This window comes from Topomyia yanbarensis, chromosome 2 (assembly GCF_030247195.1).
Source record: "Topomyia yanbarensis strain Yona2022 chromosome 2, ASM3024719v1, whole genome shotgun sequence".
Lineage (NCBI taxonomy): Eukaryota > Metazoa > Arthropoda > Insecta > Diptera > Culicidae > Topomyia > Topomyia yanbarensis.
Genome location: NC_080671.1, coordinates 409582908 through 409593471, shown reverse-complemented (window position 1 = coordinate 409593471; position 10564 = coordinate 409582908). Strand labels below are relative to the sequence as shown.

Genomic DNA, 10564 nt, shown 5'->3' with positions numbered 1-10564 from the left:
GGGAAAAGTGGACCAATCAGTTTCTCCGCCATATTCTGATCTGGTAACACAATCCCCCGATGAAAATAAATACAATGCAATTAAGAACCGTCTAATCACACTAATCGTCTCTTCAAACTATCAGCTCAGGAAAAATTTGAAAAACTTTTGAGTTCTTGCGATTTGGGCGACATGCTTCTTAACCATCCTCTTTGTCAAAATGCAAGAAATTTTTGTTGAGCTTAATGTCAAAGAGGGACTCTTCAATATGCTGTTTTTACAACGAATGCCACCAAGCATCAGAGCAGTACTCTAAACTTCCAGAAATGTAGGATAAAATGGGCGATCCCGCCGGTCCACATCACGTAGCTGCAGAATCACATCAAGCCCCTTCAGCAAGATCTCGATGCTCAGATCGTCAAATTCTCTGCAGAGGCTCGTCGGACGAATATTAACTCGACCGGCAGCCGAAATCGAAGCCATTTTCTCGATAGCCAGGTGCCATATGTGGGTACCAAAAGTTAAATGCTATTGCTCAACAATGCCGCTCGCCGTGTCGTTTTACAAATACTATACCCTCTCATCTCAGACGGAGGTGGTGGGAGCTCTTGCATCCCGTAGCCGTCTTAAGCAAATAAGCGTTTTCTGTTCGACACCGGCTAAGATCTTTCGATTATTCCTACTACTTCGACAGAAAAGCTGCACTCGACTGTACACTGGCAACTTCACGCTGTCCACGAATAAATTATAAAAACGTATGCGAGCCTTTTCATAACCACCGACCTAGGGCTTCGTCGAAAATTCACTTTAATCGCTGATGTTAGCATGCCCAGCATTGGAGCTGACTTTCAAATGACTTTTCATACTACCGAACACCATGCACTCGGGGTTGCATCGTGATATTACTCATAATATTCAAACCAAAGGACCTCCACAATCGTGCAAAAGTCGACGGTTAACTCCGGACAAGTTGCAAGCCGCTAAGAAGGATTTTGAGTTGATGTGTGAACTTGGAATCTTTCGCCATTCCGGCAGCTGCTAGGCAAGCTCCATGCAGTGCGTCCCTTATAAAAAAAACGGTCAAGTTGAGGTCCCTGGAGGACTATAATAGGAAACTGAATGCTGTAAAAATATCCGATCGGTATTCGGTACCGCATTTTGATGATTTGATGAACGCCCAGAACGGAAAGTTGATCTTTACTACTCTAGATATTGTACGCGCATCCCTTCAAATCCCAGCAGAGGAATGTGATATACCAAAAAACGGCAGTAATCACCCTCTTCGAGTAATTTGAATTTACACGGGGATGCAGTTTGATTTGTGCAATGCTTCGCAAACATATCAACGATTCAGTCGCAAAAGATTTAGCGACTTCGATTTTCTTGTAGTTTTTGGAGATGACATCTGTAATGCCTTGACGTCTCCTGACGAACATCAAAGTCGTGTGCGAACAGTCCTGGAGCGGCTTCAGAAAACGGATCAGTCTCGAAAGTTTTTTTTTCGCGCAGGCAAAATCAGAGTTGATAGAAAGGGCATTCGGCCCCTACCGGAACGAGTTGCAGCCCTGCAAAACGTCAAGCTTCCAGCGACAGCCAAGAAGTTACGTCGCTTACTAGCGTTGGTCAACGGATACAAGCGTTTTCTTCCGCATGCAACGAAACGCAGCAAGTTGCACTTCGAGATTTGATTTTCTCAAAAATCATGTTCTTCATGTTGAGTGTTTTTAAGGTACTTCTTGCTATCAGTTCTGTTCTTTTGCTTAACACCCATCACTAGCAGCTAGAGTGCTGTACGGAACCAGTACACGTAGGCATGTACCACCAACTTCAGTTCCGCATCTGATAGAGGACACGATTACGACTTTTATCTGGAATGACAGTCGTTCTTCCGTACATGCGACAGTTTCGACAGAACACTATCTTTTCGTAGTAGATGGTGAGTCTGGTAAACTGCACATACTGAATGACTTTCTTTTTTTTATTTTTCTACCCCATGCCGCACTAAGTGCCTATCACCGACGCCAGAGATGTGAAATCCACCATTTGTACCCTAGATATTGACCCATCAATATACGGTCCGAGACCAATGGCTTTATCCCCACGTCCGAAGAAAGACGTCACCAGATTTTTTACCTCAGAAAATTTCAATGACCTCTGCTGGGATTGAAGCCCAGACCCACTGGGGTGAATGACGGTCACGCTTATCACTCAACCATAGGCGCTGTCGACTGAACGACTTGTATTGAAAGTACTCGGCAAAACTTACATTATACATCGATTCCTCCAGTGCTCTCGTGACAATGACGTACTGTTGTTTCTGTTAAATGCAAGTGTTGATTAGCCACGGGATGGGCAAGTAATATAGCAGCAACGGTTGTTCCCGATGATCGACAATGACGGCTTTTTTTCGAGTCAGAACTTCTGATCAAAGATCCTACGATGAAAAAGTGTTGTGGCGAAGATGAGCCAATCAATCTAACTGTAGTTCGTTTCAGCTAGAGAGAATATACAGGCAGTATTCTGCTTGACATCGAAAAGCTTTTTCAAGCGAGTGTGGTTCGATTGTAAATGTGGTGCTCATCGCCGGTGTTGTCGTAAAGCTTCCGAACTTTTAGAAGAACGACCTGTTGATGTGGTGCGCTCAGACAGAGACTCAATTCGCGCTTGGCAATGTCACAAGCGATCCCACAAAATTCTATACCATTGTCGCCAAAATTGATCAGTCTGTGATATGCCATGTGACGGATCTGGTCAGTAATCCACCCGAGGAAAATAAGTATGATGTAAAAGCACAAGTTTCCGCTCAAGAACGGCTCGAACGCTTGTTGGATTCCTGTAACCTAGGAGACATTCGACTGACACACATGCTTGCAAAAATGTAGGAATTAGCAGGTGGTTTGAACGTAGCGGATGATCTCAAGATGCTTTTCCTCCGACGCTTGCTGCAGAAAGTAACGTTCAGCGATGGCACAATTGCAAATTAGCGAAAATGGCTGATACAATGCTGGAGTCTTTGGACTAACAAGTTGCTAGCACATCATCAAGCTCCAACGTTGACGAAATGACGGAGTTACGAGGATATATCGCCGCCGCTCAAGCACGGAGTTCGTAGCGCTTCCGATCGGCTTCACGAGAAAGCAGAGCTGATGAAATATGTTGGTTGCGTAGAAAACACGGAAGACAAAAATGTCACGAATCATGTAAGATTAGCAGCGCAAAAAACTAAGGTCATGTCCATCTGAAACGGCGAAGATGGGCACCAACCTAAAAATACTGTTATCGTGAACATAAAACATCATCGGATAATCCACGGAACTACCAAATGGTCTTCTGTTAGCGGCATAACGGAATCAGCTATGCATAGCATAACAGTAGTTGCGGCAGATCATCCGTGGGGTGGGCATAGCGTAGTTGGTAAATCGATTGCCTTGTACGCAGCGCACCTGGGTTCGAGTCCCGACCCCGCACATAGGGTTAGAAATTTTTCTTAAGAGATTTTTCTAACCCGAAGAGGCGAATGACCTTAAGGTTAAAACCTCTATAATTGAAATAAAAAAAAAAAAAAAAAAAAAAAAAATCATCCGTTTCGGGTGCCCGCTGGCAGAACCTTACCCACAGCGACTAAAAAGGCAGCGCAACATGACATTACTAATCATATCCAGACGAGAGGGTCACCCATCGTCACGAAATGCCGTCGATAAGTTGGCTGCCGCTAAAAAAAGAATTTCAATTAATGATCGAATCGCAGTACACGGGCCAGTCCGCTACGCTCCGTTCAAAAGAAAAACTGAGAATGCAGATTCTTGGGAGATTACCGTGCTCTAAATCAGGTAACTCACCCGGACCGATACCCTGTTCCGCATATCCACGATTTACTAATTTACTTTACGTTACAGAGGAAATCCGTATTCACTACGTCAGATCTGTAGAAAGCGTATCACCAAATTCCAGTCGATGTATCGGATATTCTCAAGAAGGTTGTAATCATACCATTCGGGTTGTGTAAATTTATACGTATGCAATTTGGCTTACACAATGCTTCACAAGCCTTTCAAAGGTTTTTGTCGATATGGACGATGCATCATCGCTTCAGCTACTACCGTGGAGGAACATTATCAACATGTTCGCGCTGTTTTCGAACGACTCCAATCTTACGAACTTTCATCAACGTCGCTTTGCAGAATTTACGATTAAATGCCATGGTTACGAGGTGAGTGAAACTGGTATACTTCTCCTTCCGGACTGAGTGAAGGTGGTGACCGACTATTCAGTACCATCAACGGCCAAAGAAACTCCGCCGATTCCTAGCTCTCGTAAATTGCCAAAAGCGATTCATTTCACGCGCAACGGATGTACAAGTTGAGCTAAGTTCTCTGATTCCTGGGAATAGAATGAATGATTCAAGAAAGCTGTTGATGTTAGTTATCCACTAGGGAGAGATATTCGGAAACGCCATCTTGAGACAGCAAAACTCAAATTCTAGAGCCAGCCGAGCCAAACTATCTCTTTTTTTGGAGGACTGCTAGATTTGCAAGTTTTTTCGCTTTTCTCTCCGCATATCTCTCCCTAGAGGATAAGTTGTTGTGGTCAGAAGAAGCAACAGCTGCGTTCAACAAATGCAAACATTCCCTGTCATAAGCAACACTATTGCCCTATGCCAATCCTATCATGCTACTTGGTCTGCTAATCGATGATTCAAATACCGCAGCGGGGGCTGTACTTCAACAGCTAAATATAGGCAGCTAGGAGCCATTGGGTCCAGAAAATGTTTCTTCCGCTCAAATCAAATATTCTACCTTTGGGCGCGAATCAACAGCGTCAGTGCAGTATTTTGGGCACATGCTGGAGGGACGTGATTTTCACGCTCACGGCTGCTCTTACGGTCAGCCGAACACCAGGCTTCCACACGATGAACGTTATCTGTAATTTATTTCGCAATTTACGAACGACATTCGTCACATTAGCGGACAGCAGCAAAACATCATAGCAGATGCACTATCAAGAGTGGAGACAGTGCTGATTTCTTCACCGTTCAACTTCGAAAAAATATCTAGTCGATAGCGAACTGCACGGGTTACTGAAATTACCTACATCGCTTAAGTTGAAGGTTCGCTAAGTTCAAAACCACTGTACTGTGAATGTGATACGTCTCACAATGAACTTAGATCGTATATTCCTCCGCACACATAGGGAAAAAATAATGCACCACATGCATAGACTGGTATGCCCTGAAGCACGTGCCACTCGTCGCCTAATAGCAAGCCACTTCGTATGGACAAGGATATTACTTGACACGCCCGTAACTGGCATACCGTGCCAACGTTTGAAAATTCATCGTGACCCAAGAGCTTCGTTTGACAAATTTAATGGGATCAGCTAGCCTACCACCAAGCGATTAGGATTGATAATAGATGTTTCGAATACATCGGCTGGAGTAGTACTACAGCTCAGTACGTGGAACTGATTCTTGCAGCCATTACGTTTTTCTCTTCAGCACAAATGAAATAATGTCCGTGAAATTTTCATCGAAGTTCGAAAAGTTGCCAATCATCGGCCTCTAACTCATTCAGCTGGTGCTACCAGTAAGAATTATTTACCCCTCCGAACAATGAAGTTGGTGACACTCTTTCTCGCCTCGAATCAATACAATATCACCTATTTCGGTCTGATTTAACACCGACCAATTGATCTTAGAATGGATATAATTAACCCTCCGGAAGTCGCGCATATGGCCCACTGAACGAGCAGCCGCTGATGCCTTAAGACGATTTCGCTAGTTTTTCAGAGCAGCGTACACTCAGTGCACTAGCGCGACTTCCAGTAGGTTAAGAACCTCACATGCTTAACGTTGGCATCGCTGGAACTGCAAAAAAAATCACTGAAATTTGGTGACTTTCTTGTGATATATCAGGAAGGATTCTGAATTTCAGTTTTGATGTTACACTGTGTAAACTATCAGCTTAACGAGAATCAAGAACACTCGTACTCGAGTAGTCTTTTCATTAAATAAAGCAACCGTTTTGGTTAAAAAGTCCGAAACGAAGCAGCGTGTGTAATTATTCTATTATTCGAGTGAATCGTTAAAAAGTATAGTTTAACGATTAGTTCTCAGTTGTGAAATAAAACACTCTGTTTATCTTCACTGATTACCCACGTTCTCTGACTGTAGTCTAAAAACGAGAAATGAAAACCTACTCTCTTGCATCGATGGCAAAACAATTCGGTAAATAATGAAATACAGTTGTACCTACCATAACGGGTTAACTAAACACCGAGTTCAGCGAACGTTTGACAAATTCAATTATGTTAATACTACAAAAGACGACATTCGATCGTTCAACCAATTAGCCATAATGCAACAAAGGAAAATAAACAAAAATAAAAATAGAAAAGTTTGATTTTCCAAACGAAACTGTACGAAGAGTTATTCTTAATTCAATCAACACTAACATTACTCTACCCGTTACTACCTATATCATTATCATTGTCCTATATCTACGTTCGGTTATACGATAAGCGAAGGTGTCCTGCTTTGCTTGTAGAGCAGTGTTGTAGTTCCACCAGAAATATCCATGCGACGTTGTTGTAGCAGGTATTATATTACTATATCAAACTCAGGCAAATCTCTCGGCTATTTAAATCGATATCAGTTGACGAAGGGGGGAGAAAGAAAAATGAGACAAACGCCGTTGATGTGCGAACACAGCAATTCACTGAGAGCAGATAGTAAAACAGAGGCCAGGCTGGTTCCCCAAATTCCAATAATAGCGGACGTAAATGCTATGTATCGTTTGGTTCTCTTTTGATTTTTAGCAGCATAGGGAAGTTGAATGATAAAATAAAATAAACCTTTTGAACAACAGTACTGATAATAGCACTAAAAGTTTAGATGGCAAACTGATAAATATTGAGTGTAATAATTCTATTACTACAAATAAATACTAGTATCAAACTGTTCTTTAAGTAACAATAAACAATGAGAAAAAAAAATCAAGGGAAAACATAAAAAAGAAGAAAGACGAGATCTTATGAGTGGAAAAGCTGATTTATACGAAAACTAGGCAAAGGACTGTCACTTGTTAGGATGTAAAATATAGCAGAAAGATGGATCGAGCTAAATGAAAAAAAAACAGAGCAAATATTATGAAAACAAAATTTTGTAAATAGATATACACAGTTAGGGTAGAATAAAATTAATTCAGTAACCATTTTTATCAGCACGATGATAATTAATAATACTACTAGGACGTTTCGAAGCAGTTGAAAATTAAACGATTAGGCTGGAGTAGTGTTTCAGTAATAAAAAAACAAATAGACTACTGATGATAACCGCAAAGCTTTCGGCATAGTAAAGCGATTATGAACTTTGAAATTACTCTTAAAAGTATCTAAATGAATAAAATTATTTACAAGCAAGTAAGATCCGGCCGGTGTGAAAATTTTTTGATCAATCCGAAAAAGAACTTTACTTATATGACTCTTCTTATCTGCACTGCGTTGTCGAACCTACTGTTAGTAGGACTACACCAACTGCTGATAAACCACGGCAGTTCGATTCTTATACCAGCTGCAATACAGAGTCATTTACTATCAAACTTAGCCAAATCTTTCTAAAGGTAGGTATTAGAGATGCACCGAATAGTACTATTCGGCTTTCAGCCGAATACCGAATATTTAATGTTTAATTATTCGGCGTACCGTATATTCGGATTAAATCAAAATCGGCTGGTATTCGGCCCGAATATTCGGTGCATCTCTAGTATTTTGTATATATGTATATTCTTTTATTTTGTTTCTTTTAAATATATCATGAATATTCGACCATTACTTATCATATTCGGCCGAAAGTCTGTTTTTATTATTCGGCGTACCGTATATTCGGCTTAAATCAAAATCGGCTGGTATTCGGCCTACCGAATATTCGGTGCATCTCTAGTAGGTATCATTAAGTCTGACATCGCGGCGTGCTTGTCATGCTATACCATCATGAACCTATTCCTCGCTAGCATCTTAAGTTATGAAGAATCATCCATTCTGCACATCTTTTCCTTGTATCTGCCGAATCAATATCACTGAGTTATCGTCTGACATTATAACGGCAGCTCATCCCATCCGACCATTTTTTTTGTGCGTGCGATGCAATGACTAGATCAGCAAGCAGCTGCTGCAATTCGCGTTTCGTATACTGCCTCTACGTTCCATCTATGCTGTACCTACTGCTCCATAGATGCTTCGCAGTAACTTCCATTCGAAACCACTAACTGTAGGTCGTGTTCTGTCAGCATAATATATGTTCAGAAGCACTGCACTAATTTTACGAAGTTTAAAGTAAGTATACGATTAACTAGACCAAATTTTGCACTAGCCCCCAATTATTCGCCAGAACCAGTTATCAAAGTTTTCCAAAGGAAGTTCAGATGCGATCTATTTCTGGTTAACATGACTCCATAATTCTTTTGTTACTCTGTTGCTTGAAAAAGAATTTCTTCTGGGCCAATCTGCTTCCTCAACTTGTACAGTCAAAAGCGCACCGCTTGCGAACAGCATACAAACAAAAAACACTACCCGCGACGCGCTGCTTTAAGGTTCAACTGAGAACGCCTCAATTAGTGGCCATCTTGGAAAAGGAAAAAAACAGGTTTTTATCACACCGTTGGGAAAATATTCATGAAAATAAATCTATGTGTTCGGGGCATCGTTAGAGTATTGTTAATTTATTTTTCATGAAGACTTTTCCAATGGTGTGAGAAAAAGCTGCTTTTTTCGTTTTCTAAGATTTTCCAAGCTTTCTCAGTTGAATCTTAACGTGTACGTGTAACACATAGACACAGTAAAGTCCCGTTGCCCCGTTGTGAAACGAGTGAATCACAAAATAAATTTCGCTCATAGCGAACACAATCGCGATTGACTTCGCAGACCTGTCAGACAGCACGTGAGATGGTACAGTTAATCAATATTTAAATAGAACTTACGCTTACAGAAGTTTCTCACATACAGCTACATCATACAAGACAAGTAATACTAATAGAGTTCATCTCCTTAGCCAAGGTAGAAAGCTTCGTAGCGAGGAACAACATACAACACGACGTCGAATATGAAAACGTCAAAACCAAGTTCCCCGTGTATATACCTTGTGTAGGAGATAATCCTAGAACGATAAAAAGGTTAATAAATTTTATTTGAAATGATACTTACCAGGGAGATAATTTAATTACGCTGACGTTAAAAGAAAAAAAAAACAACAAAACTCTGACATGAAATAGACTATACTTGTAGTAGTACGTCCATTCAATTATACCAATAAACAAGATCGGGTCAAATCCAAACAGTGAAGCGTTTGCTTCCAACGCTTAATCTTGCGGGGTACTTGATATGAAAGGTGTTCACATTTGTCTAAGTGTGTACGTTTAACTTTTATCTCGAATAGGAGGATGTGAAAGAGAAATCAAGCATACGTAGGCCGTAGTTATTTTAATTATGCGCTTTCGTTTCGATGGGTTGGTTTTGTTAATATGTATGAGATTCAACGGACCCGATCGTCATTATTCATTTCGCAAACAAGACACCAACACACTCAAAAGAACAAGTGTTCCCACCTTTCTAGACGTGTAAAAGAAATTGCATCTGTATATTCCGTATATTCATTGCCCAAAGCAAGAGACCCGACTAAACAAGAACGGACTTGTCAGAGTCAATAAAAGAGTGCTGTAAAAACACTATCTAATATCTACCTGTGATGCAAAATGAACAAACGTGCACGACAGGCAATCATTGCAAAATTATATATAAAATAATAATAAAACTAAAATCGTTCTGGTTTGATTCATGCACATTTCACAACGCCAACGTTTATTGCGCTGTCGACTAGAATTGGGTTTCGTATGTTTACTTTGATCTTATTTGACACGTTGTCAATTATTGTTTGCTCTACATTCAACGCGAAATTGGCCCACAAAATGCTTTGCCGTGAATTATACGCCCAATCTCGCGCCCAATAGCGTCTAGATTAATCATCTGGTCTCCAAACACGGCAAAATAAACGTGAGCATCGATAAATCAATCGTGGACTAGTATTTGGGAATTACGTTAGTTTGTGTGAAGCATGCATAAACCGGATCTGGTGGAATATTAGTATGAGTAGACACTGAGTATTCGTGTCTATTGAAATCGTGCTAGTATAACGCACACGACTTAATCAAAAACGAGCTGGAGCGAGAGCGATATTATGATGAGCGAGACCTATTGAAAGGACCCGAAGTTCGGAGGGGAACGATATACGAGAGAATGTGTGCATGTGAGAGTGAATAATGTGTACAGCTAGACGAGCGAATAAAATCGAGCGTTGTTCAGCATTCACTCGACCACATTTACCGCGATAGGACGTGATAAAAATGGAGAGCTCGCAGCGAACTAGAAAAATTCACGACAATGGCGCAGACAACGCTCCCATGAGGTAAGAAACCCCTTTTATTATCAAGAAATAATATCTGCGGTTTAGAACACTGCAAAATAATAGAAGAAAAGTTAGTGTTTAACTTCGAAAATCGTCAAAATAATAATCGTTGCAAACAAACGATTATTGGCG

The 10564-nt window shown here is 40.9% G+C and overlaps 1 long non-coding RNA gene across 1 annotated transcript; it reads left to right on the top strand.

The window, feature by feature from the left end:
• The first annotated feature begins 3590 nt into the window (after positions 1-3590).
• On the top strand, positions 3591-7401 carry LOC131685054 (uncharacterized). Its single transcript, XR_009304727.1, has 2 exons — positions 3591-3809; positions 3876-7401. It is a non-coding gene; the product is annotated as an uncharacterized LOC131685054 (long non-coding RNA).
• Positions 7402-10564: the final 3163 nt, after the last annotated feature.